General features: G+C 40.7%; 1 protein-coding gene across 2 annotated transcripts in view; it reads right to left on the bottom strand.

The window, feature by feature from the left end:
- LOC118556872 (ribonuclease inhibitor-like) overlaps window positions 1-18,268 on the bottom strand; it is a 68,486-nt gene extending 50,218 nt beyond the window's left edge. For both annotated transcript variants that reach the window (XM_036125425.1, XM_036125424.1), the window contains exon 1: window positions 18,175-18,268. The gene's annotated coding sequence lies outside the window, so the exon portion shown is untranslated. The remainder of the gene's footprint in view (window positions 1-18,174) is intronic.
- Window positions 18,269-27,789: the final 9,521 nt, after the last annotated feature.

The raw sequence follows: 27,789 nt of genomic DNA, 5'->3' as shown, positions 1-27,789 counted from the left end.
ACTTGATGAAAAGTGGGTTCCCGGTTTTACGCAGTACAACAAATTCTCAAAATACGTCAAAATGCAGTTTCGTGAGTTTATTCCAACTTTCTTCAGGAAAAAATAAACATGGTACAAACTGAAAAACTACTGGCCACCTCTCCTGCCCTGGTTTCCTGAAAGGACTGGTAGACTGACAGACTGGTAAAAAAAAAAACATAAGCCCACCCACTTTCCTCTTGAGCTACCTGAAGTCCATGTATTTATACACCAGACACACCCAAACAAAATCAATTAACTAATTAAACAATTTACTAAGAAATAATTGTATTCTAAACAACTAGTTTCAAACAAAAATACAAAAAAAATAACCAAATAAATACAAACAAACTAAATAATCTGAGTTCCAAAACAAAAATAGAGAAATAGCTCCTACAGCTGGACTATTGTAATTCTTTACTATCAGGAAGTCCACAAAATGCAGTTCAAAGTCTTCAGCTGATCCAAAATGCTGCAGCAAGAGTTCTGAAGAAAATCAACAAGAGGGATCATATTTGTCCAATTTTTGCTTCCCTTCATTGGCTTCCTGTTAAATCAAGAACAGAATTTAAAATTCTTCTTCTAATGTATAAAACCCTTAATAATCAAGCTCCATCATATATCAGAGCTCTGATTACCCCGTATGTTCCTAACAGAGCACTTCGCTCTCAGACTGCAGGTCTGCTGGTGGTTCCTAGAGTCTCTAAAAGTAGAGACTCTAGGAGGCAGATCCTTTAGCTCTCAGGCTCCTCTCCTGTGGAACCATCTCCCAGTTTTGGACCATGAGGTAAACACTGTGTCTGTCAGTGTGCAGTTTTGCAGGCTGCGCCCTGAGATTTTCCTGGCTCCTTCTCCTCCAGTGCAGCCCTGATTAGTCACACCTGTCAGGCTGCAATAATCGTGGACTCAGCTTACCTACCAACTCTGCTATTTAACACTCCTTTGTTTGTTCTTCGTCGCCAGCTCATTTTCAGTTTCCACTTACACCATGCCTGTTAAGTCCAGTACTCTCAATGCTGCGCTGCTGAATCTCTGCCCTATGTCCTGGAAACTCACTCGTCCGCGCCTCTGGTTCTACAGCAGCCTAGCACCTGTTGGATTTACTGCAGCCCCTGCATCCAAGGAACTCTCCCTGCTGCACCTCAGGTTTGTTTGCAGTCCTCGCACCTCCAAGAACTCACCCCAAGAAACAGCTTGGATTCCACTCCGACGCTCTCCTGCCAGCCTTGGGTCCCATCCCTAGGCTCATCCTCAGCCTTCCAGTTTCCTCCAGTCAGCCTGCTCCTGTATTCATCAACTCCAGTCTGGTAACTGACTCTGGTTCCAACATCTACAAGTCATTCCTTGCAATTAACTCTCAAAACAAGCTCTGTGTGTGCGTGTTCTAACCGAGTCCATGAAAACAAATCATGACAGTGTCTACTTTTAAGACTAATCTTAAAACTTTCTGATAGAATTATTTTTTCTATCTTACTATTTTACTATTATCTACTAAGTTCATTGCATTTATTACGTATATACTCTTTACTACTAAGAAGTTTTAAGGTTTTATTACAGTGTATTTTATATGCCCAATCTCTCTTTACTTTAGTTTATTGTTCATTAGGTTTATTGTGTTAATCATATATTTGCTGGAATATATAGACCAGTGGTTACTATTTCAATTTACTATGTATGTGTATTGATTTACTCTCTCTCTTATCGTTGCAGAAAGCCTGCAGAAAGCAGAGAAATGTGTTGTGACGATAATAAGTGTTTTTCTAAATATGTCTGAAACTGTGATGAACTGTATTCAGCCATCTGGAGTGCTTATGTATAAATGTACTGTGTGGACTGCTTAGTTTTATCTCTGTGTTCCTAAGGTCACAGAGTGTTTTGCTTATTCCTACCCCTTAGCTTGACAAATGTAACCAGGGTTTCCCTAATAAAAGCAAGGAGGGGACAGAGTGTCTTCAGAGCGAGTTTGGAGATCTGTATTAAGCATCTCAGCTCCTCTCCTTGCAAGATTTATGAACACTAACCTCATTGTTGTCTCTCCTTCTTGTGTTGTTAATGAATGTTTTAGGTGTTTGAACCTGACACTTTCCTTTTTGACAAAGCTTATAGTTAGAGTGGCTTATGTTACCCCAAGCTACCTCTATAGTTATGCTGCTTTAGGCTTAGGCTACTGGAGGACATCAGGGCCTATTTTTCCCACTCTACTGAGTGCTATTGTTCTTTAATTTTGCATTGCTTGTCATCATTTCAGCTTTTAACTTTTTGTTATCTCTCTTATTTTCCTCATAGTAGGTACACCTGGTCTGGCATCCTGTTAGCTGTAACATCATCCAGTGAAGTCAGATCACCCGCTACTACCATCTAATGTAGAACAGATTACTGGATCAATGTGTGCTTCTGTGCTTTTTGTCTGTCTTGTTGTGTCTCTGCTCTATCTTCTCTAACCCCCAGTTGGTTGAGGCAGATGACCGTTCATACTGAGCCTGGTTCTGTTGGAGGTTTTTCCTTCCCGTTAATGGGGAGTTTTCTTTCCACTGTCGCTTCATGCTTGCTCAGTATGAGGGATTGCTGCAAAGCCATGTACAATGCAGACGACTCTCCCTGTGGCTCTACGCTTCTTCAGGGGGGAATGCTGCTTGTCAAGACTTTGATGCAATCAACTGGTTCCCTTGTATAGGATTTTTTTTTTCAATCTGTATAATCTGACCCAATCTGTATAATCCTGTTTGTGAGTACCAGAGCCTTTCTAATCCCTCGGATTCTGTGAGCATATCAGTTGCCGGATCTGGACCGAACTCAAACACGTTTTTCTGCACTGTCGCTGGACCTTTTGCCTCTCTGTTGCTGGTCCCGGCCCACCCTTGGATAAAGCCCCTGGAAAGCCCCACAAGGACTGTTTGCTTATCAGTCGGCCACTCAACGGCTTCAGCCCTGCCAGCCCATAGACGGAACCAGTTTGCCTGCACTCAGCAGACTCTCTGCTCCCTCGTTCTCCCCTAAATCAGGAGTTCCCAGCTCATAAGCGCAAGCAGCGCGTCCAGAGAGCCCGCACTTCCCTTCGCTTTAAATAAAGTTTGTTCAAGCATCACTGACTTGTTTGATCTGGCCACATCATGGACCCATCATCTGACAGTCAGTGGCGAGTGGGTGTGTAAAAATCCATTTCCCAGTTAGAAGCCTGCATTGCAGAGATACTTAACCATCTCCGCGGCCAAGCTAACCCCCCACCCGCACTTCCGCAAATGTCTCCTACTGTCTCTGCGTCATGTCCGGTGACATCGTCTCTCCCAGGATGACGCCTCACCCCGCCCGAGCTCTTCAGGGGCGATCCTGAACATTGCTGAGCTTTTCTCACTCAGTGTGAGATTCACTTTGAGCTGCAGCCATCCTCTTTTCCTACTGTTAGGAGTATGTTGTATTTATTTTATTGTGTTAATGATTTATTGGGTTTGTCATCATATATTTACTGGAATATATATGTGAGGTGGTTAGTGTTGTAGCTTTATCGTTAGTTTGTGTCCTTCACTATCTTCTGCCATTCTAGGAGACCTGCAGAAGACAGGAAACACGTTGTGTTGATAATGATACAAGGCATTTGTGTAACTGTGATGCACCCAGTTATCTGTGATACTTGTGACCCATTCTCTGAGTAGTGAATGGTCTGCATTGAGGGCCTGGAAGAGATGTGATTAAATCATGCTGTGTTATCTTGGATGTCACTGTTCCCCTACTTCCTTAGTGCTGCAACTGTGTTTTGTAATTAAGGACCTCCCCTATTTGAAATAAAAAGAGAGGTGATGACAGGGTGTGCTTCAGAGCGATGGAAGATTTGTAAAGGAGCAGATCTCTGTCGTTTCTCCTCTCGAGAGCAAAATTAACATCTGTTGTCTTTCTTCCCTGTGTGTTGTTTACTGAGTGTTTTAGGTGCTTTAAGCCTGACATTTGATTGGTCCTTCAAGCCGGAGACCAACATACCGGAGGATTCCAGCAGGTAGGGTGAAACTGGGTAAAAGACTGTGGCCACAGCCTAAGATCCTTTTCCAGGACCGGATCCGTCCTGCCTGCTGGAGTCCAAAGGTTGACGGTACGCTGTGAGGGGATAGACAACAGCGGTGAGTGAGGATTCGGTTAAAAGTGTGAGCGAGTGACTGAGGGTCATTGCGCATAGTCAAACCCTGCAAATCCTAGACACTGACAGGTAATTAAAAGGACAACAGAGTCCAAAATGTCCGTGTTAAAGTAAAAGAAAAAGGGAAAAAAGTGTGTAACTTGAGGGCGGCAGAGTCCTATAGAGTTAAAGTCCGCAGAGTGTGTGTTTGTGTGTGTGAATGGAAAATTAGATACCACTAGGTATTTTTTTCTTCATTTAAAAACAATGGGATTGTAAGTAACAAGCCTCTTGTGGATGCTGTAAGTAAGAATTCTCCACTTGAAAGAGTTGAAGCGAGAATTACCACAACAGGTATTTTATTGTTACCCCACAGTGTATGCATCCCAGTCTATAGAACACCCTATGTGTTAGAAAAGACTGGATCAAATTTATAAAAATGGGAAAGGGACAGTAAAGTAAGTAAAACATTGAAACAGCTCCGTAGTAAGGATTGGAAATTTGTTGAGCAGCAGGACCCTGATAAAATAATACATTTACCTGGGTTTGAGGAGCAATTAAATTCACAAGAAATAGCTAAAATCCAAGAAGCCATAATTAATAAAACAAACTGAAATCAAAAAAAAGATGGAAAGAGCAGGTTTTACAGATATCAGTACTGGTTAAAAATAGCAGAGAAAGAGGGAAAAGAAGGAGTTGTGATCAGTGTATGTTATCAAGATAAAACAGAGGAAGTGTTTCATTAAGTAAGCAGAAGACGTGGTGATTACCGGGGCAGAGGACAAAGACGTAGTTTTGCAGGCAGAAGTGGTTTTTAGGGAACAGGGGGATTTAGAGGTAATCAAAAAAGATGTTGGCATTGCAAGAAGGAAGGGTATCAGGCAAAGAATTGTCCAAAAAATAATTGTTGGACCTGTGGGGCAGAAGGCCATATAAGACAAGGACTGTCCTGCACGAGGATGTTTTTCTGGTGCCTCATTAAGTCACAAATTTTGATAAATAATAGTTAGAAATAAAAGGGAGAAGAGTCTGTCGAAAGGAAGAGTCGCAGAAGACTCTCTGCGCACAAGCTGTCTGTCTGATTTGTTATCTTTGTCATATCTTGTCCAACATATTGTGTTTGTTAATATGGATCCTTTGTGTTTGAATGAGTAAAGAAGTGACTGCTTGAGTTTGCGGCTCTTAAAAGTGTGGGTGTTTGTGTGTGTATCTCTGTGTGTGAGTGTCTGTGAGGGGTGAGAATCTGCATGCAGCGTGTGATATTTACAGTGCGAAAGTTACTGAGTGCAGCATGTTCTTCATGAAGGGAGAATTTGGCCAGAATATTGGGTTGTTGGATTTTGGCAGGGAATTAAACATTTCTTTGAGACAAGTGAAAAAGAAAAAAAGAAAAATAGCTTTTGTACAAGCATAATTTTAACAAGTGTCATTTATTGCAAAAATTGCGTATTAAAATGCCCAAATGGGTTTTTATATTTTCAGAAATAAAAAGATAAAATATGTGAAAAATTGTGATTAAAATTTTATCATTTGACAGGCCTAGTTTAAATACAATACACCAGACTTAAATCTGGTTGATCAAAAGAAAGCAGAAATAAAAGTTCAAATGGAGTGTAATCGTGTTTGGCAAAAGGACAATGCAGCTGATTAGATAGATTTTATCAACACTGCGTCTAGTCATGCATCAGTTTAAAGTTATCCTCAGATGGAGTAACTGATGTTGAAGAATTTATGAAAAATGTTACTGGTTTGAATCGTTTTACTACAAAGTAAAATTTGCAGAGAGACAGAAATTGGCAGGAAAGTATTAGGAAAAAGTATTTATTTCATGTAAAAACGTTCTCAAAGCCCTTCTAAAATGCAGATGTTCTTGTTATAAAATAATTTAGGAGCAGAGAAATATGTTCCTTATTCATGCAATGCAATTCTTGTTGGTTAAACTACACAGCATTGCAGCTGGTGGTATAGATTGTGGTTGGTGAATTAGATAATTTAACTGAGGGCACAAAACTAGCCCTGGGTGATTTAAGAGGCATTTTAGGACGTTGGGTGACCGCTTCTACTGCAGTTTATATTGAAAATGATGCTCGAACGTTCCACATGCCAGATTAAACTTTATTGTCTTTAGTAATTTGTTATTTGGAAAATACAGTTAGAGAGCATTTTCCTTTATCCACCCCTGCAGCGGTTCCCAAGTTTGAGGCATCCGAAGGAACATATGTAACTCAGGCAGCAAAGCAAATAAGAAAAAAAAGAAAAATGGATCAAATACACATGCGTGACTCTTAAACAAGGCAGAACTAATCTGGATGAATTATTTAGAGAAATAGTGTTAAAAAGTGTACCCTCTTCAGTATCACAGCGGATGAAACAAAATCCTGATATGCCCATTTGTGAATATGCTCGCTGGGAAAAACTATTTGGTACACTATTTCAATATGCCTCAATATGGGGAGGAAGAGAAAACAAGAAAAAGAGAAATTACAAGATTAGTTATTTAAATTGCAATTGCCGGAAGCAAAACAAAGTGAGTAAAAGTGAGTAAAAAGAAAAAGTAAACATGTGATGGTATCAGCAGTTGGATCTTCAACCCTGAAGGTGTCACCTCAGTTTAATTCAATCCAAGGAGGAGGCTTGCCTCTTTCCTCTCTCTATTCTCCATATAATTACAGGTCTGTTGGTTTTGGACGTGGAAGCAAGTGGCAGTTTGGTGGTCAGCGTGGTGTCGAAGATGGAACAGAGGACTGAGTGTACAGGGTAGATATGGTGCAATTGTGGGGCAAGGGACTGGGGGAAAACTCCAGTGAGAGCACACATCGACATACAGCTGTGGTTGTTGTGGACATTGGGCACGTGATTGTGGGCTGCTTCACCACACCGACAGGTCAGCCTGGCATGGTGCCACAAAATCCTAACATGACCTCACCTCCACAAAGTCAATACCTCAGAAAGGGGATTACTCTTCTTATGGACACACCCCTGAAGAAGATGGCCCGAGCAGCATAAGCACTGCAGATTCCGTGCTGTCAGCGAAAGTGGGAAATCTCTGCATGAACTTTTAGTGGACACTGGAGCCACATATACCACTATTTCCAGACAACTATCAGCTTCTGAGTTGTGGACCAAGACTGTATCGCTGATGGGCTTCTCAGGGATGGATGCCGTTGTGACCCGTGAGAGAAGAGTTGCTGACATCTATGGGGAACTGTGAACAGAGCTTGCTACAACTGCCGTTCTACCAGTGTTCCATCTATGGAAGCCCTGGATGCAAAGTCTGAGTTCCTACTCGTACACACCTTACCCGCCACACGTCACTCTGCTCGATGACAGGAACCATACAGACTGTTATCAAGAATCTTTAAGGTAAAAACACAGTCACTTCTAGGAATATATATGTGGCACCTGAGCGTGTGGCAGCTGCTACTGCTGAACGACTATAATGGTATATGATGTTAGAGTAAACATTTCCTCATATTTCTCTTTCTCTCGATGTTGAGCACCAAAAAAAGGAATTAGGGGTTCTAACCAGCATTGCAGGTTTGCTGTTTTCAAAATATACTGATACCTATTAAATTGTCTGTAATGTAACTGATACAATTTTTTAAATAGGAGTTTTGATTTGTTACCATGGCAGGGAACATACTGATCATCATGGAGCACCAGAGGTGTATTTTCCCATCACAGTTATGTGCAGAAAGTGCACGGATGTGGGATTAATTTCATGTGCTCCAGTTACATTTAAGGTCACTGTTGAGTCTTCTTTCTGGGTTAACTGGTAGAGCCATAAATTTTGAGCAGAGGATAGGAGTGCTGATATCATTGCAAGCTTCTTTGGAGCTGGAGTTTTACAACCCTCTGCTCCAGCCTGGAATGCACTCATTCTTCCAGTGGAAAAAGGAAGGTAGTGGTAAAGATTGTATTACACATGATCTTAGAGCTATAAATTCTGTTTTTAAAAACAAATATCTACAATTTCTGTGCCATTCCGAGATAATTTTTATTCACTTACGGAGGTTGCCAGCTAGACGGCCACAAGAACTTGCTCTATCACCAGGTCATGGATTTAGTTTAGAGACATCTCCATCAACAGGGTTTTAAGGTCTCATTGTCTAGAATGCTCTCTTCTGCCATACTCCATTGAGGTCAATTCAGTGGTCAGTCATTGTAACTGCAAGTACATTTCTTCTGAATCCAAGATGGCCAACAAACAGCAACCTCTGTCGACCACTTCTGGCATTTCCTCTCAATCCTTCTATAGTAGAAGAGCCCAACAGGTAAAAAAAATATGATGATTTACAATAACATCTAAGGAAGGTTTGATTTCAGTTTGAAATCTAAAAAATTTTCTCCAACATTTAGAAAATTACAATAAACCATGTGTCCACTGAAGTGGACGTCATGCATCTCCCATTACATTTTTTCAACAGAAGTCATTTAATTGCTTTATTGTCTTGTAATTATTTTGTTTATAATTCAGTGTTTTAAATGTAACACATATAAACTATTCATTTAAAATATACATTTTAGTATATTTTGTTTATACTTTGTGCAGATTAGCTGTAGTTTCTTTAACTATACCAATTATTTATATTGTAGACTTCAAACACAGCGAAGAATAAGGCAAAAAATTCTAAAAATGCAAACAGAGGCCATGATGCTGCATGCACATGGAAGACCAAATACATTTGCATGCAATGCTGTGTGTCACTGTGCCCTGGGTGCTTTGCAAACATTCATACAGGTTAGGTGTGATGACCATCAAAGTGTTAGGAGATGCACAGACTAAAATGACTTCATTCATGTTTTCTTGCAACATGCTAATAAAAGGACTTGGTTATACTGTCCTACGTTCTTATAGAACTGTGGAAAGCCACAGTGATGTTTGTCACATTCAGTTTAAAGATCTTTGGCTATGATCGTCATTGGTTTTCTTATTCAGTTCTAAATATTGTGCCTATATAGTGTTAAAATTTAAACAAAATGTGTTGAAATATTTTTCAAAGTATAAAAATGAAACAATTGCTTGTATATTTACAACAGAATACAAGATTGTTTAATAATGTTTTGTGTTCAGTGCTCAGGCGCATGTAGTCCACTGTAGTGGACATTTCTGTAACTTCCTGGGAAAATTAAATTTTTGAAAAATAGTTCATATTTGTTTTTTTCAAGCCCTAAGAAGAGTAAAAACACATATAAAAAAATCTTGATTCAGGGATGCATAATTCATGCATCAGAGGGTTAAGGTCAGTAAGGATAAATTGCAAATTACCAGGAAACATGTGTCTTTCCTGGGCTGTGTTATTTCCACAGGAACAAGCAGTATGTCCTCCAGCCACAAGCAGAGTGTTCTCACAAACCCAAACTACAGCGCATGAAAGACATGTTGTCTTTTGGGACTAACTGGCTACAATCGCAACTAAATTCTGGTACATTGATCTCAAGCAACCTTTGAGGGACCTCGTGAAGATACAAGGTATGATAAAATTGAATAATGTTTTGATTTGGACTCAGGAAGCTGAGGAAGCGTTTGTCCAACTTCAAGAAAGATTAGCATCTACGATTGAGTTGACTCTCCCTGACAACTCTTTACTGTTTTCTTTAATGTTTCTGTAACAAAACTAGCAGTAAATGAACTTTTGTTTCAGGACAGGGAGGAGTGAGAAGGGTGTGAATTGGGAATATCAATAATGTTAAAAAGACTGCTTTCCTCATTATGGGATATACGTTATATGTTTTGACAACTTATAGTGTGGTGGCTTATGTAAATTCACAAAACCTTGAAGTTGACAGAAAGATAATGTGGAAAAAGCAGTGAATGTCAAATGATGTTAAAGGGTGAATGCAGGATTTTTGAACTGACGGTGGTGCCTATGGAAGAGGAGTTGAGAGAGGAATTGATACAGAGAGGATGGAAAGGACCTGGTGGAGGATGAGCTCACCACATGGGATTTCCCAAGATCCCTCAAGCACCTTGAGGAACTAGTTACTCGGGTTGATCTCCTCCTTCTGTAGTGGATATCAACCGTTTACCTGCAGTCGCCTCTGCCGCACCCCTGTCTTCTCAGGGGTTAACAGACCCTGAACCCATGCAGCTGGGGAAGGCTGGTTTGACAAAGGAGGATCACCAGTGCAGGCAGCAGCAGGGCCTCTGTCTCTACTGTAGAAAGAGCCGGTCATCGTGTCCAGTTGTGCCCAGTAAAAGATCAAGCTCAGTAGGGGGGGAGCGATCCCAACTGAGCTACACTAAACTCTCCGTTTCCCCAGAGGCTACTTCCTACCACCCTAACCACCTCAACTAAATCCCACAAACTCTCTGTGTTCATCGATTCTGGGGCCGACACTGAGTTCATGAATGAAGGACTGGCCAGGATGAACATCTGGCTCCACCTGGGCTCAACCCCCCACAGTGTTCTCGCTCTGGATGGCCATGAACTCAATCACTCCCACCTCATCTCTGAGCCTGTGGAGCTTATAATGGGAGGTAATCATAGAGATAGGCTGACCTTTATGATTATTGACTCCCCATAGGTTCCAGTTATTTTGGGTGCCACCTGGCTCATGAAGCATAACCCCCAGATAGATTGGTAACAGGTTGAGGTGATGGGTTGGGCCCCTTCCTGTTCTGAATTCTGTCTGTTTTCCGCACAGCCACTTCAGACGCCTGAAGGTAAGGTGGAGGATTACTACCCTGATTTGTCCAAAGTTCCTCCTGAATATTGCGATTTGAGGAAGGCTTTTAATAAAGCTAAGGCTATGAGTTTTCCCCCACACCGACCATATGATTTTTCAATCGACCTTCTGCCCAGAACTACCCCTCCAAGAAGCCGGCTCTATTCCCTTTCCGCCCCAGAGTCTGAAGCCATGCGCAACTATATATATAAAGAGTCCCTAAGGGCATACATTATTCGCCCCTATTCCTCACCTGCGAGCGCAGGCTTCTTCTGATACAAAGAACTGATACAAAAAGAGTGCTTTATTCTTTTTCCAGATTTTTATTAAGCATTTGATTCTTTGATACACATATTTATGTTAAAAACTCTACATCATTTTGGATTTGGCAATAAATTTATTAAAGCGATCGCAATTTTATATAAAGGAATAAATAGCTCAGTTATTTATGTAAAAGGTACATGCAATGGGTTTGAGATTAAAAGAGGTATACGACAAGGATGTGGATGCTCCCCCTTATTGTTTATTCTGGTTGCAGAAATTCTTTCAATCCATATTCAGAACAGTGATATCCAAGATATTTCAGTGTTGAATAAACAAATTAAAATCAGTCAATTAGCTGATGATACCACTCTGTTTTAAAAAAAATGAAGGACAACTTCATTTAGCTTTAGATTTTATTTAAGGTTTAAAATAAAATTTTAAACCTGAAACAGATAATTGGTTTAAAATCTATTTTATACAGTTGGTTAAGGAGCGACTTTGTTGTTGTTTCATCTGATCTGCGGCCGTATGTCTTGGACACTCGGGTGAAGAGAGGGGCGGAGCTCTCCACCGACCACTACCTGGTGGTGAGTTGGCTCCGATGGCGGCGGAGGAAGCCGGTCCGACCGGGCAGGCCCAAACGCACTGTGAGGGTTTGCTGGGAACGTCTGGCAGAGTCCCCTGTGAGGCGGAGCTTTAACTCCCACCTCCGGGAGAACTTTAAACACGTCCCGAGGGAGGCGGGGGACATTGAGTCTGAATGGACTATGTTCCACGCCTCTATTGTTGAGGCGGCTAGTCGGAGCTGTGGCCGCAAGGTTGTCGGTGCATGTCGCGGCGGCAACCCTCGAACCCGCTGGTGGACACCAGCGGTGAGGGAAGCCGTCAAGCTGAAGAAGGAGTCCTACTGGGCTTTTTTGGCCTGTGGGACTCCGGAAGCAGCTGATATGTACCGGCAGTCGAAGCGGCAGGCGGCTCGGCTGGTCGCCGAGGCAAAAACTCGGGCGTGGGAAGAGTTCAGAGAGGCCATGGAGAAAGACTTCCGTACGGCTTCGAAGCGATTCTGGTCCACTATCCGGCGTCTCAGGAGGGGGAAGCAGTGCAGTACCAACACTGTTTACAGTGGGGGTGGTGTGCTGCTGACCTCGACTCGGGACGTCGTGCGTTGGTGGGCGGAATACTTCGAAGACCTCCTTAATCCCACCAACACGTCTTCCATTGAGGAAGCAGAGCCTGAGGACTCTGGGTCGGGTTCTCCCATCTCTGGTGCTGAGGTTGCCGAGGTTGTTAAAAAGCTCCTCGGTGGCAAGGCCCCGGGGGTGGATGAGATTTGCCCTGAGTACCTTAAGGCTCTGGATGTTGTGGGGCTGTGTTGGTTAACGCGGCTCTGCAACATTGCGTGGACATCGGGGGCAGTTCCCTTGGATTGGCAGACTGGGGTGGTGGTCCCCCTATTTAAAAAGGGGGACCGGAGGGTGTGTTCCAACTACAGAGGAATCACACTCTTAAGCCTCCCTGGTAAGGTCTATTCAGGGGTTCTGGAAAGGAGGGTCCGTCAGATAGTCGAATCTCGGATTCAGGAAGAGCAGTGTGGTTTTCATCCTGGCCGTGGAACACTGGACCAGCTCTATACCCTCAGCAGGATTCTTGAGGGGGCATGGGAGTTTGCCCAACCAGTCTACATGTGCTTTGTGGATCTGGAGAAGGCATTCGACCGTGTCCCCCGGGGGATCCTGTGGGTGGTACTCCGGGAGTATGGAGTACCGGACCCTTTAATAAGGGCTGTCAGGTCTCTGTACGACCGGTGTCAGAGTCTGGTCCGCATTGCCGGCAGTAAGTCGGACTCGTTTCCGGTGAGAGTTGGACTCCGCCAAGGTTGCCGTTTGTCACCGATTCTGTTCATAACTTTTATGGACAGAATTTCTAGGCGCAGCCAAGGTGTTGAGGGGATCCGTTTTGGTGGCCTTAGGATTGCGTCTCTACTATTCGCGGATGACGTGGTCCTATTGGCTTCATCAGGGCGTGCTCTTCAGCTCTCACTGGAGCGGTTCGCAGCCGAGTGTGAAGCGGCCGGGATGAAAATCAGTGCCTCCAAATCCGAGACCATGGTCTTGAACCGGAAAAGGGTAGAGTGCCTTCTCCGGGTTGGGGAGGATGTGCTGCCCCTAGTGGAGGAGTTCAAGTATCTTGGGGTCTTGTTCACGAATGAGGGGAAGATGGAGCGGGAGATCGACAGGCGGATTGGTGCAGCGTCTGCTGTGAAGCGGGCGCTGTACCGATCCGTTGTGGTGAAGAGAGAGCTGAGCCAAAAGGCGAAGCTCTCGATTTACCGGTGGATCTACGTTCCCACCCTCATCTATGGTCATGAGCTTTGGGTCGTGACGAAAGAACGAGATCCCCGATACAAGCGGCAGAAATGAGTTTTCTCCGTAGTGTGTCTGGGCTCTCCCTTAGAGATAGGGTGAGGAGCTCAGTCATCCGGGGAGGACTCAGAGTAGAGCCGCTGCTCCTCCACGTCGAGAGGAGCCAGTTGAGGTGGCTCGGGCATCTGGTCAGGATGCCTCCTGGACGCCTCCCTGGAGAGGTGTTCCGGGCACGTCCCACCGGGAGGAGGCCCAGGGGGAGACCCAGGACACGCTGGAGGGACTATGTCTCCCGGCTGGCCTGGGAACGCCTTGGGATTCCTCCTGAGGAGCTGGCCCAAGTGGCTGGGGAGAGGGACGTCTGGGCCTCCCTACTGAAGCTGCTACCCCGCGACCCGACCCCGGATAAGCAGAAGAAGACGGACGGACGGACGGAGACGGTTAAGGAGAGACATTTCTGTAAATGGTAGGGTGTTACTGTCCAAAATGGAGGGTCTTTCTAGAATAATTTACCCGGCCTCTTCTCTGACGGTTTTAAAGGAGTTAATCAGGAGAACTAATGATATTCTTCGAAAATTAATTTGGAGGAATAGATGCCATTACATAAGAAAAGACTATGTGGTTAAATCATTGGATGAAGGAGGACTAAATGTTATCGATTTTGATGTAATGAAGGGGGTCATTAAATTAAAATGGCTAAAAGCTTTTCTTAAAAATACAGATTCCTTTTGGTTTACAATCCCCAATTTTATTTTTGGAAAAATGGGAGGAATTGATTTCCTTTTACGATGCGACTTTAGCTGTAATTCATTACCTGTCAATCTCTCTGCGTTTCATCATCAAGTACCCTTTTATTGGAAATTGATTTACAAACATAACTTTATTCCACACAACATTCAGATTTGGAATAATCGATTCCAAATAGATTTGGTCTGTTGGTCACTTAATGGATTCAGTAGGGAACTTTTTGGATTTTGGTAATTTTTGCCCAGTACGACCTAAGTAACTCCGAAAAATTGTATAACAAATTGTTGAAATCTATACCCTGTTCTTTTAGATCCCTAGTTAAAAATATTTTGTTGTATTCAGACATTTCCCCTACAGTGAGGTCATTGCAGATCGAAGGTATTCCAATCCAGGATATTATATGTAACAATAAGATGATGCTCGCGATCAGGCTTATTTCATGTAAACAGGATTAGATCGCAGCTTTATAAGCGGAGGAGATAGGGAAGTCTGTCCAGCCAGTGCACTTAGACCACCTAGTGGCAGAGGACGGGACAGGATTGTGGAACACCATTTTTTAATGTTTAATAAAAGACGGAACAAATAATGCTTAGTTCCTGTCGTTTTATTTAAACAATTCTTTATAAATAAAAGACAGCAAGTCTTTTATTACAAAATGACCAGATTACTCCAAACACATCTTTAGGAACCGTTTAAAAGGAAGACCACCCTGATCACTAGGGAGCAGTCTCCCCTTTCATCATTCTTTCCAGCTCCTCCCACTGTCCACTGTGGATGGGAACTGGAGCTTTCTAAATAAATTTGAATTGAATTAATAATTATTATCATAAGTGTAGATAGAATCTGTTGCACTATTTTCTACATGGTGTATACTACTGTTATCCTGTCAGTAGTATACAATAGCAGCCAGTAATCAAATCTAAGTTTGAGGACATTGAACACAAAAAAATTGGTTGATCAAAGTTAACTATATTTCCATATAGAACTAAGTTCCCTTAACCCCCAAAATCATTGTTTTAAAAAGAATATTTTCAGTTTATTCAGGTTATTAATGTTTTGTATTAAAATTAATTAGATGATCTGAAACATTTAAGATATAACATGTATCAAATAAGGAAGACATGTTATTTTCTTTGGGTATAACAAGGGCAGTGTTTATTAGCAGGAAAATTACATCAGAACACTCTTTGACCTCAGAGCTTAGGCATCATAACAATTCTGTTCCTGTTCTCAAATTTCAAAGTCACAATTACAAAGTGGACCTTCTACATTTCAAGGATTAAAGGACTGATGTTTCCATGATGAAGATCCATTTGTTTATCTTTAGTAGAACTGATCACTGCAATGGTGTTTTCACAGGTCTGCCTAAAAAGTGGATCAGAACGCTGCAGCTGATCCAGAACGCTGCTGCCCGCGTCCTCACTAAGACTAAGAATGTAGAGAACATGGACCCGGTTCTGAAGTCCTCACTAAGACTAAGAACGTAGAGAACATGGACCCGGTTCTGAAGTCCTCACTAAGACTAAGAACGTAGAGAACATGGACCCGGTTCTGAAGTCCTCACTAAGACTAAGAACGTAGAGAACATGGACCCGGTTCTGAAGTCCTCACTAAGACTAAGAACGTAGAGAACATGGACCCGGTTCTGAAGTCCTCACTAAGAATAAGAACGTAGAGAACATGGACCCGGTTCTGAAGTACTTCCACTGGCTCCCTGGATCTCTGAGAATAGACTTTAAAATCCTTCTGTTAGTCTATAAATCCCTGATTTAGCACCTAAATCCATCACAGACTTGTTATCAGGGCCTCCAGACCACTCAGGTCTTCTGGCTCCAGCCTGCTCTGCAGAACCAGAACCAGACATGGAGAAGCAGCATTTAGTTCCTATACTCCAGTGATCTGGATCAAACTCCTGTAAACTGTAAAAGTGCTGAAAGCCTGAGTTCCTTTAAATCAAGATTAAAAACACATTTGTTTAGAGGTAACTTTAAATGTTAATGTTGAAGTTTGTTGTCCAATTCGTCTTATATCTTGACCTGCTACTGCTATTCCAATGGAATGTTTTCCCCTCTGTCTCCATATAAGTAAAATGTTGTCATTTCAACATCTCTTTCCGTCATTATGTTTCTCATTTTAATGCTTTTTCTGTGGTTCTTCGTCAGTTTTTTAATCTTCCAGGGTATTTGTTATTTCTGTGGTCTTCCTGTAGAGCACTTAGAAGGATCCTTGATCTGAGAGCTGCTCAGATCAAGTTTTTGGTTTTTGCATGTAATTTGATTCCTGGCATCTTGTTTTCCTCAGTTACATTCAGACTGGTTTTCTTGTTCCTCTGATGCTCTCTCTCCTCAGTTTTGTTTTCAGCTCCTTCTCCATACCTGCGATCTGTTAGTGATTCTACCTCTGCCTTTGTTCCAGCTTCCATCCTCCCAGTATTTAAGTTCCTCTCATTTTTCCACTCGCTGCTGGTTTCTACTGTTTTTTCACCTTGCCTCATCGTCCGTCTGTGCATAATCCAGGTTTACGGTTCTGTTTTGCTCTGGCTCCTGCGTTTTCTCCAGTGTTTGTATGTTTTTGGCTCCCTGCCTTGGTCTCTCTGCATTTGGGCCCGACAACAATCTCTACCAAAACATGACACAGAGGACTAAAACTCTTGGTTGTACCCATTAGGACACACATCTGCAGGAATGCATCAACACTGGCACATGTCCATCTATGGACCCATGATCACTCAGAGTTTCTAACTATTATAAATTATACCGTTTGCAACTATCAAAGAACAATAAGGGAAACAAGGGACCCTCATTTCCTTCTGTTTTCATCTGCCTCCCCTATACCACTTCCAGCTCTCCATCTTCTCATCCACCTGTTCTTCTATTTCTTTCCTCTTTTGTAAGTACCCATTTACTTTAAAGTGGTGTGTGTGTGTGTGTGTGTGTGTGTGTGTGTGTGTGTGTGTGTGTGTGTGTGTGTGTGTGTGTGTGTGTGTGTGTGTGTGTGTGTAAAACCCTTCGATATATTTTCTTTCTCATTTTGTTTCATTGCTTTGTTATGTACTTAAGCTTCTCTTTCAAAGTTTTTATTTCTCTTGAATGCCTTTTTCTCGTTTTATTTATCTCCCTTTCCTGTCTGAGAGACTGTCTGCTGTGTCTGTGTATTGTTGAATATCCTGATCTTGCGGACTATCTGGTGGGGTGTGTGCCTTCAGCACTGCATCTTCATTGGATCTTTTCTCTCTGGCAAAACAAATTATGCTTTACATGCAGAAAATCCAAACAAGATTCAGTCAAACCAACGTAGAACAAGGAGCTGAAGGCGCAATTACCTGAGAACAACAGACTAATAATTGGGCTCATCGTTCAAGTTCTCTAGAACCGACAGGTGAGGCTGGCCGCAGAACGTTTTTAAAGAGGAGGGGCTTTAACCAGCTTGTCTGGTTCAACTTGTTCAAACATGTTTCAGTTACTGTTCATGTGAAATACAACCAGTGGAAACTGCTTTGTTAAAACAGATTAGTAGAAAGATGAGAAGCTAAATAATTTAACAAAACAGCAAAACTAAAGTAAAACATGTATAAACTAGACATGACCTTGTGGAAGTTTTAAATCCCCCAGTTTGGCTCAATCTTCATGAGGAAAATTAATATAATCTCACTATTAATATTCAATAAAAGTTGAGAGGTCTGTTTATAAATAAACTTGCCTTGCCTTAAGAACTGAACTCTGATAAACAGTTTTATGGCTGGCAGCTGGAACCAGAGTCAGGACAGAAATCACCACAACAACCTTTGTTTGACCAGAGATCTGAGTGTCCTTGTTCCTCCACAGCCAGAAACCATCATTATAAACACATTTATAGCTGCTGACACCAAACAGTGAACAGCGCTGCTGACACAGGTATAAAGTACTCTCTGTAACAAAGACCTGGGTGTCAACAGAGGATCAAACTGAACTCTGACTTCCCAAAGAAAAACTCACTGAGCAGAAGAAAGTTAGAATAAAATGATTTTACCTTCAGTTCTGACACAGACTTGTTTTAATCCACTTGTTCTTCTGAGACAAAATGGAGCCTGAGCTTCTGATTACTGATCTCTACCTGCTGCAAGTAAACATGAGAACCAGAAAGTGCTCCACCTGCCCCTCCCAGACTCATTTACAGGAAATCAGGTGGTGTGTTACCAAACATGATGTGTTTAATGACATCCAGCAATATTAACACCATTTAGAGGTCAAGTTTAGCTTTAAGGAGCCATGAAGCCTTTTAAGTAGACCAGGGGATACTTTTCTAGTTAGTTTAATATTTCTAAAACAGCTTACAGATATTAAATAGACACATTAGAAGCATAGCTTCACTAAAATAATCACCGTCTGGTTTTATAATAGTGAGGTGAATATTTTTATTTTGTCCTTATTAAAGTCTGCTCTGTTCTTCTACTATGAGTCTTGATATTTCTAGTTAAAGTATTTGTTAATTTTAACAGGGAAAACCTTTGCCTTTTACTATATTTTTGATGTAGACAATTAAGCATTAAAATGTAATATGATCTGATAACTCCAGTAGTAGCTAACCATTTACTGTCAGAATATTAACAATTAAGGCCGAGATTTTTTTATTATCTGTATCTTATCTCAACTTTTGTTATAATTAATATGTTGTCATTTCAAGATCTGTCTTTTCTGTCATTATGTTTCTCGTTTTAATGCGTTTCCTGTGGTTCTTCGTCAGTTTTTTAATCTTCCAGGTTATTTGTTATTTCTGTGGTCTTCCTGTACAGAACTTTGAAGGGTCCTGTGTCTGAAAGCTGCTAAATAAGTCAACATGTCTCACTTCACTGTGTTTCTGGGATCTATAAAGAATAAAACATATTTTTTCTGATGAAACTTATTTTCTGATGCATGCTGTGCAGGTACAGGTTAGTTGGGAGAACGCTCCCAACCAACTTGTTTCTTTGAATAACATCTATTCTTCATGAAAGTTAAACTGTTGTTGTGATCTGGCATTTCAATCTGAAAAACTCACACGGAAAGAAGAGACAATTAGAAGAATTTATTGATACACATTTTAAGACTTTGGCGCTCAGACCTCGGCAGGAAACATTCATGCTGAATTATACTTCAATATTCATAAGCAGGTGTATGAGAATAGGGATGCTCCTCTTCCTCAGGACGCTGATTGGCTTCGTGGAGGAGCAGTTCAAAGCTGATAGGCTTGCGTCAGAGGCGAATGAGTCCCTGATTGATGGAGGTAAGCAATAAGTTTCTTCAGTCTGAATTTCCGCATTAGCTCCATTTTATCAAACATGCAGTTACCTTCATCTTTGAAGTGGGGCTCTTCACTAACATTATATATATTATATTCAAGAAGAATTCATGGTGGCTTCTTTCTCATTCTGTCCTTTTGTTCATGATGAAGAGGAAATATTTGGTGTCTCCATGTTCACAAACGAAGCAGTAGCTCAACTAAACTTTATTTACTTAACATGGTTTTCTATTCTGGTTACCAAATAAAAAGCTTGAAAAGTAAAACTCAGACTGATCCTGAAAATACGGGTGCAGCTAAAAACCTTCCATCTATCTGTGCAGCATGTTTATGAGCGGCTAAGAGACAGTTAACAGTTTTCAGTTGGTGGAGCTCATTTTGTAGAAAACATTATTTTGAAAAGGATTGCACGTTTGCAGGAACCCAATGTAGAGAAATCAGAACCGGAGGAGTATAATTCTTGGTTGTACCCATTAGGACGTCTGCAGGAATGCATAAATACTGGCACAGCAAGAGCAGCCAAGTGAGGTCCACCAGACTGGGAAAAGGCTGGGGGGCAATGATTTTACATTATAACCTATTCAAATTTACAGCCATTAACCTAATGTCTGGTTACATTTCTCAATAACATTTCAGATGATTTTAAAGCATATTTACAGTTTATTCCTGGTTAAATCCTGATCTGTATGTTTTTCACTCAAAGTTTAAAACTCATCTCAACAAATGATGCTTTACATGCAGAAAATCCAAACAAGACTCAGTCAAACCAACGCAGGACAAGGAGCTGATGAACAAAGGTGGGCCTTAACGCACCTTGAGAGGAGCAAAGCTGTTTGATTACCTGAGAACAACAGACTAATAATTGGGCTCATCGTTCAAGTTCTCTAGAAACGACAGGCGAGGTTTGCTGCAGGACGTTTTAACGGAGGAGGGACTTTAACCAGCTTGGCTGGTTCAACCTGTTCAAACATGTTTCAGTTACTGTTCATGTGAAATCCAACCAGTGGAAACTGCTTTGTTAAAACAGATTAGTAGAAAGATGAAAAACTAAATTTAACAAAATAGAAAAACTAAAGTAAAACATATAAAAACTAGAAATTACATTTTGGAAGTTTTAAATACCCCAGTTTGTCTCAATCTTCATGTAAAGGAGCATTTTAACAACTATTTCCTAGTACCAGGGTAGTTCCCAGGACCTTTAGTGCTTTTTCTATGCTCCCACTGCATTTAGCTGACCATCAATAAATAACCAGGGCAGAACCCTACCCCAGAAAAGGCCACGCTAGGAGGATAGTACTATTTATTTTATCAGGAGGGACAATGGAGGCATGTCAAACTGGTTTAAGTTTTTACATCTTAGCTCAGTAAGGTTAACTTTGCCTGCAAGTTGACACATGAGAATGTGCAGAAGGTAGAGTGCTACACATTATCTATATGACTGGCCAGGTTACAGTCAGTCTAGTTTAAAACAGCTTAAAGACTTTATATATAATTTTAAACCAGTTTTCTCAGTCCTCAGGGGCTGGCGTCCTGCAACTTTAAGATGGGTCTCTGCATCTTGACTGCCTACTAGTGATGTAGTTTAGCCATTTGATTCAGGTGCGTAAAGCAAAGGACTTCTCTAAAAGTTGCAGGACACCAACCCTGGAGGATTTGAGTTTGAAACTGTTATAAGAATTATTATTCTGAAGTCACTATGGCCTCACACCACTCGGACATAGGAGGCCCGGAGACCTAATGTTTGTGTATAAGTTCCACTGTTTGCCGAGTGTAAGGCTGAATGCTGCGTAGAATGATTATTGTCTATGATAGACTGTCTTTGTTATGTCTCTAGCCAAGGCCACCGTGCAGTATTAGGGGAAGCCCGTAAAGCGAGGCAGGCAGAGACAGGGCAGACACAGGGCAGACACAGACTGCAGCGGGACCGTGGGGTGCGATTACTTTCCATCTATGTGAATCTCTGCTCTGTTTCTCAATAAAAGTGCTGGAACTATATCACTGCCGTCCCCTCATTTAGTAAAGATGGGAACTCAGTTACTATTGTTTAGAATTCCACCGAAAACTCCCATAACATAAAGTTTGTTTTTCCCACATTAAATATCCAAATTAAATTGATACACTGAAAGATTAACATGGCTTGAACGGAAATATTTCTGCTTTGTTAGAAATTGGAACTGGTAATAAGCTTTACATAAGCTTGTTAAGTTTACTGTTTTACAAATTTAGGCTGAGATCCTATCACTTGGTTTTTAGCCCTAAAGTAATTTAAAATTACTGAGATCTCATTGCTTGTAATAATAATGATTCATCACAAACCAGTCCATGTGAAAGAAGTTAAGAAATACATGATCTTTGATTTAAATAGATGGGAAAAAACTGTGCTTTGGCTTTGAACAATCTGTATGGAACTAAATATGAATTGCTTTTCTAAGGATTTTCTATTCATTTATTTTATTTATTTTTACTTGGAATTTGAATGCAACTAATGAGAAATTTTGGAAAGTGTCAGAATATCAGAAGGCCACGTTACACGCATCATCAGTGACAAAAAACATCTGATATTACCCAGACACGCTGAACTGAGGCGATCCTCAGAGGGACAGTTTAACCCGAAACAGGACAAAAGATATGATAAACAAATCTGACCATGATTAAACATCTGAATGTTTATGGCAAGGCTGGGTCTGTGTGTTCTGGCCTGGGGCACGAAAACTATGTCAGAGGGAAAAAAACAAAATAAAGCCAGCTTCTGAAGGGTTAAATTCTAATTCTAATCTTGGGTTGTTTTGGGTAGCCTTCTCAATGTGAATTACGGGGAAAACACTTATCATTTATAGAAAAACACTAGAAGTTCAAAAAAACTAAAAGTGAAAAATCATTGCTTTAAAGTTTTACACTTGACCAATTTAGATTGAAAAGGTATATATGGCCCTGCGACAGACTGGCGACCTGTCCAGGGTGTACCCTGCCTCTCGCCCAGTGAACGCTGGAAATAGGCACCAGCAACCCCCGCGACCCCATGAGGAATAAGCGGTTTGGAAAATGGATGGATGGATGGATGGAAGGTATATATGAATAAAAGTATTACCAACAGCATATATACACGGTCAAAGGACTAGAAGGATATAAAAAAAGTTTGTAATAAGTCAAAAACCTATGTCATATTGGAAAAGACATAACTGTGCTCCTTGGGAGACAATTTTGTTTTAGTTTTTTGGTTATTTTTTTGTTTTCTTTCTGTTGGAGGTGTTTTAAACAGAGATTCAAAGGAAAGGTGAGGAATAGATATAATTTCCCAGGATGAGCAGAACAACATCACGTTAAAGGGACACTAAGGGGACCAGGGGTTTTAACTGCATGCTATTAACATTTTTGTTTTCTCTGAGTTATTGCTTTGAGATTAAAGGAGACGGCACCTTTCTGCCAACAGAAGACTCTGAGAAGACAGTGCTAGCAGTGCGGTAAGGAGTCATAATCATATTTGAACACTAAATTATACTTAGTTTTAACCAAGTTATGCCAGGAGATCTTCCAGCGGGAAATGTGGTGTCTTAAAATGTTTGTTACTTTCTGCTATTAACAGCTCTATCTTTCTGCTTCTTTTTCTTTGCAAAGAAACCTGGTCAATATGATAGGAATGTGCTAACAAAGAGATTTAGTCTCATTTTAGACATTCTCAGATGCGAGAGAATACCAAAACAGTGCCGCAGTGCCATGGGGGGCTGATCTTTGGGACGAGGAGAAAGGTGATGTCATTGACTTCAGCCTGATCCAGTTTTGAGTTTTTTCTTTGTCAGAGACAAAGTTTTATTTCTTTTTTTCTATCCTTTTATTTCTTTTATGTTTGTCATTTTAGAGGGAACACTGTAGTTAAAATGTTTGTGACTGGTTTTGCTGTAATTTCTTTTCAACCTATGGAGCGTTTCTTTGGCAAAAAATGCTGGCAGAATTCATTCTGTTTGCAGGCGTAAGGACTGGAGGATGGACTCTTAAAGGGAAGGAGAAAGTTGTGCTGCTGAACTCAGACATTGGACTGAAAATGGACAATGGCAGGACTATGACTGAGGCATCGGACAACCTTCGACAACAAACACAGATGAGTTCTGCAGACACGACTTTATGCATTTCACTTCAGATTTTGTTGTACACAATTAAAACAAAACACACATTACGAAACATTAAGATTATGTAAAGGGGAAAACTTTTAAAGAAGCAGCTTGATGGAATCATAGAACAACTTAATAAATTAAGTGGGTATTATATCAACAGTAAAATAAATAAATGAATGAATTAGTTTTCACTATATAAGTAGAGTAATGTGAACTTTTAAATAGCATTTCATTTAATGAGCATCTTAGAGTAAGCTGATTTCTGCTACTCTGGCAGGCATCAATAAAACACAAAGGAAAAGTTACTGGCTAAAATGGATACATACCCAGCCATCACTGTGTCTCAAGACGTCTCAAGATGTCTTAATAAGAAGAATTAAGACATCTCAAGACATTTATGCACATCAAGACATCTTAGGACATCTTAAGACAAAAATCTGAAGACATGCACCCATGTCTTAAGACTTGCAATTGGAGGAAATGGGATGCTCTCAGACAGTATTTTGTGTCTTGAAGACATTGAGTGTCTTTAGATGTCTTGAGACATCTTTTTTTGTCTTAAGACATTCAAATCTTAAGATGGCTTAAGACACCCTTTGCAGCCTGTCTCAAAAGCATGGTAAAGCTATCTTGTTTTAACAGGAGTTTTATGATTATAAAATTTGGAGGCAAAAGGGGAAAATATGGGCATCATAAGTTGTTTTGCCTTTCAGGCATGAATCTGAATGGACCTTTGTTTTGAAGGAGCTCTTATTTTGAAGGGCAGTTTTTACTAACATTCCGATTCTCAGGTTTGTTTTCAGTTAGTATGACAGTTAGTACGGCAGTGGGAGGTTAGCAGAGTTCACATTTTGCTACATTTCTGTGTTCATCTGCCTGAATTTATCACTGTAAACATCACAGAGACAACGTCGTAAGTTGATAATTTCATAACTACATTTATAAATTTATATGTACTACGCATTGGGGAGCAAATTGATATGCTGGCCTGGGCCACCCTATGATTGGTGACTGCAACCGCTTTGAGCGATACCACCAGAGGATCAAGGACTTGGGTAGGTACATTTTCAGTACATTTCATATACTAGTTCCTGTAGGTGTTTGAAGCTCAGTCTTGATATTTTTGTTGTACTTCAGTTATTGCTCATAAAAATGGTGTCAGTATTGAAAAATGAATGGTGAAGAGGATTGCTGTGTTAGATACCCTTTGCACACTGTCAACACCAAATGAGGAAACAGCAGAAAATACATCTGTCCCCGGGCTTCCAGGCTGCGCCCCGGTTTACATGCCATCAGGACCAGCCACAGTGATATCTGCAGCTGAACTTCATCAAAGACATGGGCCTGCTAGGGAAATCTATGTTACAAAAATAAATTACTAAAGTAGTTGTATTATTAAAATATTCTTGGATTTTCCATCAACAATGACTAAAAAAAGGTAACAAAATTATTTGATTTATTGTAATGAATTTCTTAACAGGGTTGCACCTTGGAACCCAAATGCCAGAGCTATCCCACCTGAAAGTGTCAAAAATTATGTGCCAGCCAGACCTCATGGAGAGAATGGGGGATAGAGTCCTGACACAGGAAGAGATCTTACTTGGCCAAAAGGTGTAACTCCTGTAGTTGATCTCAATCCAGTACAGGAAAATACATCCATCCATCCATCCATTTTCTGATCCGCTTTATCCCTCGTGGGGTCGCGGGGTGCTGGTGCCTATCACTAGTGTACACTGGGCGAGAAGGAAAATACATATTAATAAATATTCATTATACATTATAATGTACTGTAAGCACTGTCTTCTTGTATAGGAACATCATTAACATAATTTGCTTTTATTCCCAAGGTTTGGATAAGGGGAAGCATATCATCAACATCATTGACAACCTTCTCTCTGGGCAAACAGAGAGATGGTTGCCCAGAGAACCACAGTGAACCACACCAAACTGCCACACTGTCTCCACAAAAATATAAGTATGTTATCAATGTTTATCATTTGTGTAATAGCAGTAGTGATGTACTGAATTCAGAATATTTTTTCAGCCAAATTCATGAAAGTATAGCACAGAGCAGCAATTGTGCCAGCAACAAAACATACTGCTTAGCATTTCCCAGAAGCTGTACATCATTTTGTGTATTAGACCCTTGGATATTTATCTAAAAAAAATGGAATACGCCTTTTATAATATTCCTTTTAAATGAATGCAAGTGTTTTAAAAATATTTTATCTCATTCACAGATTTGATGTAAAGACTCTCAAAGTTGGCTCATTTGTGGAGATAGCCCCCTTCAACCCAACCCATGTGAATGACAGTGACAGGCAACCAGTGAAAATCACAACCATATGGGCTACAATCTCTGGTAAAGTAGTTACATCTTGAAAATAATGTGTAAGCAGGATTATAGAGAAACCGGGTAATGTAAACCTCATAGCATAATGCACAACACTAGGTTAAGTTACAGTTTTACTAGAGATCATTTTTGGATCCCATGGCTACATGCACAATGTTTCTCCCCAGATATTCCACTTGTTCTGTTTGAGGGTACCACTTTCTGCAACGCACAGAAGACCCACTTATAGGCTGCTAACAGTATCAAGAAGGGGAAAAAAAACATTTTTTCAACATCAGCTATCACTGACACCCTTCTGTTCCTCCACCACAAATGCTTCTGGGAGCCAATTGAAAACCTAGGAATTGGAACAAAGTCTGCCGCCACCAATGGACAGTACTGTCAATTAATTGAAAAAAAATCCTTCACAATCCAAGGAACAAATTGCATCTTAGAAACGCATATCCACACTTTTATATAGAGTAACCTTACCAAACACACACACACACACACACACACACAAACACACGTAACTTGATGTCAATTTTGTAAACCTAATCAGTTTGTCATTCTTTTCTATAAACAAAAAATATATAAATTATTACCAAGGAATAGTGGATAGTGATATTTTACTAATTTTTTTTATAAGACATCTCCAGATATCTCAAGACATCTTCATATTTCCAAGACATCTTGAGACATCTCAAGTCATCTCAAGACATCTTAAGAGCCATATCCATAGACACGTCTTATAGACACGTCTTGACTTACCAAGACATCTTAAGACATCTCAAGACATCTCAACAAATGTGTCTTGAGACACATCTTACGGCGTCTTGAGATGCGGTGATGGCTGGGTATGTAAGGTTGCAATAAAATTAGCATAATGACACATCCTACTAACTAACATGGGTAAATTTAGGATTAAAGCATCAGTGTAAAATGGTTACAATATTTATGGAGATTTAATATCCTTCAACTAGAACACAAATAACTCAATAGTCTTTTTAACCAGTTAAACATCCTAAGGGAAAAAACACATAACACTGAGTTTTAGCTAACTGTTAACCTAAGGGCTTTTAGATCAGGATAATTTAATGGTTATCGTCTTACATACAGAAAATATTAGTAAGTAAATATTAGTAAGATTAATTTAATTAGATTAAATTGTGGGGACATTTTGGATCTGGTCAGGATTGCTGGGAGGCTGTGATGATAAAAGGTTAACAGCTTGAAGGTGATATCAATGAATATAGGTTTTTTCTGAGGAACATCAAAGCAGCAAAGACATCCCACATTGAAACTCCTGTTGTGTAAAGAACATCTTGAATGTGACATAAGGTGAGATCCTTACAATGAGAGACGTTCCACACAGGGGGGTGTGGAGACCCCTGGGGCATGGCAACCAGGACGAGCTGCTGTGGTCTGGAGCTGTTGTGGACTGGGCAGAGCTGGTGAAACCAGAGAGACGATGAGGTGGTCCCACAGGTCACCTGACACCTGACACTGACTGTAAAAGGTTCTGGGTTTTCAGGGTTGCTGAAAATAGAAAGCTTCAGAGAACCTTAACCCTTCCTGACCAGGCACTCAGAACACATAGATCAGATTACCGAGGCCTAGACAAATAGGAATGCGGAGATGCGTTCATCCAAGAACTTCTTAATCAAAGTCCTTAATCCTCAGTTTAAGAAGATAAATAAATAAATAATGACAATGTACACAATGTAAGGTTTACTTTATTTTAAAATTAAAGTGGGAACTAAATCTGATTTGCTTAAGTAGCTTTAGTTGTTCAACAATGTTAGAACGTTTTCAAAAAGCTCTCCTGCTCACTGCTTTGTTGTGTAGATCCTTGGCATCCTTGAACAGTAACAGCATGGTATATATATTTTGTCTTTTCTGTGCAGAACAGCACCTCACTTTCTT

This window comes from Fundulus heteroclitus, chromosome 21 (assembly GCF_011125445.2).
Source record: "Fundulus heteroclitus isolate FHET01 chromosome 21, MU-UCD_Fhet_4.1, whole genome shotgun sequence".
NCBI lineage: Eukaryota > Metazoa > Chordata > Actinopteri > Cyprinodontiformes > Fundulidae > Fundulus > Fundulus heteroclitus.
The sequence above is the reverse complement of the archived record's forward strand: the minus strand, read 5'-3'. Positions and strand labels throughout refer to the sequence as shown.